This window comes from Daucus carota, chromosome 3 (genome assembly GCF_001625215.2).
Source record: "Daucus carota subsp. sativus chromosome 3, DH1 v3.0, whole genome shotgun sequence".
NCBI classification, from domain to species: domain Eukaryota; kingdom Viridiplantae; phylum Streptophyta; class Magnoliopsida; order Apiales; family Apiaceae; genus Daucus; species Daucus carota.
In genome coordinates this window covers 7,316,134-7,319,943 of record NC_030383.2, presented here as the reverse complement: position 1 = coordinate 7,319,943, position 3,810 = coordinate 7,316,134, and the positions used below count along the sequence as shown (strand labels likewise).

The 3,810-nt window shown below is 37.3% G+C and overlaps 1 pseudogene; it reads left to right on the top strand.

The window, feature by feature from the left end:
- Window positions 1-955: 955 nt before the first annotated feature.
- On the top strand, window positions 956-3,133 carry LOC108211513 (pectinesterase-like; annotated as a pseudogene).
- Window positions 3,134-3,810: the final 677 nt, after the last annotated feature.

The window sequence follows — 3,810 nt, the reverse complement described above, 5'->3', positions numbered from 1 at the left end:
AAAAATACTACCTTATCTAAAATCTTTCAAATATACTATCTTTTTGAAAATATTTTCCAAAAATACGGTGGTTGCATATGCAACCATAATCTATATATATATATATATATATATATATATATATATATATATATATATATACACACAATATATATCAATATATATATATATATACAATATATATATATGTATATATATATATATATATATATATTGTATATATATATATACAATATATATATATATATACAATATATATATGTATATATATATATATATATATTATAATAGGACAAAATACGAATCTAACGTTTCATTGATTTGTTAAAATTCAATCGAATTCTACGGTGTTATAGAATGCGAGCAATTTGTGTGATTTGTGAGTGCATATATAAGGACATTTCTTTACCCACAGCAACATCTGTATCTTCTAAAAAAAAGTTGCACTGATTTTTAATACGGCGACATTTCTAATTTCAATAGTCGTCGGAGGCGCGTCTGCTTTGAATAATATTTGCTCGCTAGCTCCCAGCCTCAGTTTATTGAGAATTCAGCAAACGGATAACACTTTTGAGTTTTGACATATCCAAACTGTTAGTACATATTAGATGGTCGTCTTTGATCAAACCCTAGCCACCTGAAACATGCATGCATGTTTTTTATTATGTGGTCAACTTTAGACTTCCATCTCAACATGATGAACTGTTGCACCAATCCTTCCATTCTCACCTTACACGTAGTAGAGAATATAATCCCAGCCTACTCATTTGAAAATTAACGGAACAAAGAATAATCCAGTGGTCTGAACATTAACATAATAAGTTAAGATAGTTCGAAAATAACATAAACAGGTTGAGAATCTTCATGCTGGTTTCTTCCAAAGAATACGAGGGCCCCAGGTTTGTAACATATCAACTTTGACATTCCTATCATTTTATATGACTTAAAAGCCCATCTGTCACCAACTTTTCTTGGATTCATTCAGCTATAAATATGGCAAGTTTAACACTATCTATTCCATCCCATAGTATACAAGTCAGCTAACAACAATCAACAGTAACTATGAAACTCTTCATTTTTTGCATCTCTCTCTTGTCAATTCTCTCACTATCTGTATCAAGTAGCCTGAACTCTTGGTGCAACCAAACGCCGAACCCTAAACAATGCAACTACTTCATGAGTCATAGCCGCCATCGCGGTTTCGAGCCCAAGAGCAGGTCTGAATTCAGAAAATTGGCAGTGGAATCAGCCCTTGACAGAGCTCTTAATGCAGAGACTCAAACAAAGGGGCTAGGCTCCAAGTGCCGCACCGAGCAAGAAAAGGCTGCATGGGCTGATTGCTTGAAGCTATATCAAGACACTGTATATCAACTCAACCAAACACTTTCCAACAAGTTTGGTACTGAATTTGATAAGCAAACGTGGCTCAGCTCTGCCCTGACAAACTTCGAGACTTGTCGAGCCGGTTTCATTGAGCTCGGTGTTTCCAAATTCTCTCTTTTGCCTGTCCTGACATCCAACAATAATGTCTCGGAGCTGATCAGGAACACGCTGGCTCTGAAAAACAACGACACCACCTCTGAGAAGAAAACGTACAAAGATGGACTCCCAACATGGGTCTCGCCCAGCGACAGAAAGCTGTTGCAGTCATCTACCCCGGCAGTGAACCTTGTGGTGGCGCAAGATGGCTCTGGAAATTACAAAACCATCAAGGCTGCTCTTGATGCCGCTGCAAAGAGAAGCGGCACTTCAAGATTCGTCATACGAATAAAAAGCGGTACTTATAAGGAGAATTTGGAGATTGGGAACAAGATGAAGAACATCATGCTTCTTGGTGATAGCATGAGAACTACAATCATCACCGGTAGCCGAAGCGTAGGAGGAGGTTCCACGTACCACCTTCAACTCTGCAACTGTTGGTAAGTATATATCCTAGCTGCACCTCCTTTTAAGTTAACTTTTTGTCAACTTTTTACCACTCAAATCTAATCTCCAGTTAACTCTATATAATCTACCAAACCACATCTACTTTGTCAACTCTTGTTTTGGATATGCTCAGAAGAAACCAGATAATTAATGATATCTAAGTTGTTTACGAATAATTTATCGTTAATTAGGCGTGGTTGTAACTGAATTATTCAACCTTTAATTTGTTTTACAATAGACCGAATCATCATTGGTGATATCATATCTTTTAATTGGTCAAGTTAATATATCTGAACATTTCATGAAAACGACATCTTATATATAATTTCATTTATTGAATTGCAGCGGTGACAGGGGAAGGATTCATTGCCCGGGGAATCACATTCCGTAACACGGCTGGTCCGCAGAACCACCAGGCCGTGGCGCTCCGATCAGGCTCTGACCTCTCGGTGTTCTACCGTTGTGGCTTCGATGGATATCAAGACACTCTCTACGTCCACTCCCAACGTCAGTTTTACAAAGAATGTTACATCTACGGCACAGTTGATTTCATCTTCGGAAACGCAGCTGTAGTCTTCCAAAATTGCATGATCTACGCAAGAAAACCGATGGATAAGCAAAAAAATATGGTGACAGCACAAGGCCGAGATGACCCTAACCAGAACACAGGAATTGTCATCCACAACTCGCGCATTATGGCTTCCGCGGACTTGAAGCCTGTGCTAAGTTCATTCAAGACATTCTTGGGACGCCCCTGGAAGAAGTATTCTCGTACTGTTTATATCAAGAATTACATGGAAACATTGGTGGATCCAGCTGGTTGGTTCGAGTGGGATGGCAATTTTGCTCTAGATACCTTGTATTACGGAGAGTATCAGAATTCAGGTCCTGGTTCTTCCACCAGCGGAAGAGTAAAATGGGGAGGCTACCGTGTTATAACTAGCCAAACAGAAGCATCGAAGTTTAGTGTTGCCAATTTCATAGCTGGGAAGTCATGGTTGCCTGCTACGAATGTGCCTTTCACTTCTACTATTTGATTTATCTTCATTTATTTGATTCTTTTGCTGTAAATTGGGTAATGCCTCAGAACAGTGAGTGCCTTTCGGTTAAATTGTACTCTCAATAAGAGTTGCAGAAACTGGCAACTTTTCTCTGTAATTATGCACTATTTCGTTTGCAATATAATCATGCCTTAAGCTTGTATAAAGTATAGATACATCAACAGATAGAGCAATCTGTTTATTACTCTGCCAAGCTGTGATTAGAGGACTTCTGCAAATATTAAATAATAAAACATATTTCATCAGATGTAGCTGATGATGTAAGGTGGAAGAGTTAATTAAGTATTACACATACAGCCAATATCATATATAGATATCAAATATACGTGCATACGATACAGTTGAATATCAAATCCCGGATTAGTATCTAGTAACTAGTATCTACGTAAGACTTGAGTGGAGCGAGTTTTGTTAGGATTAGCCTAACTTGTTGAGTTAAAATAAGCAACAAAGCCAACACTAACATGACAGCTGATATGATCATACCCTGTTACTAATATATACTATCCAAATATCTAACACACATACAGTATATTGGGATTTGCATTGGAGCTGCTATCGGAAACAGTTAGCATTTCGACTGTTTGGAGATCTGCATTTTCATTCTTATCAGGTAGTAACAAATTTTCTCCTGTATTTGCATTTTGGTTTATCAAATTGACACCCACATATGATTTTTTTCCCCCTTGTTTTTTGATCAAAATTATTTATGCCAGACAGTAAGTAGTCCCTCTTGATACGTAAGTAGAAATTACCAAACAACACAGGTATGATGAATAAAAGACCTCTGGTTTTGGGACATTATACTTGATGTGCAATAACA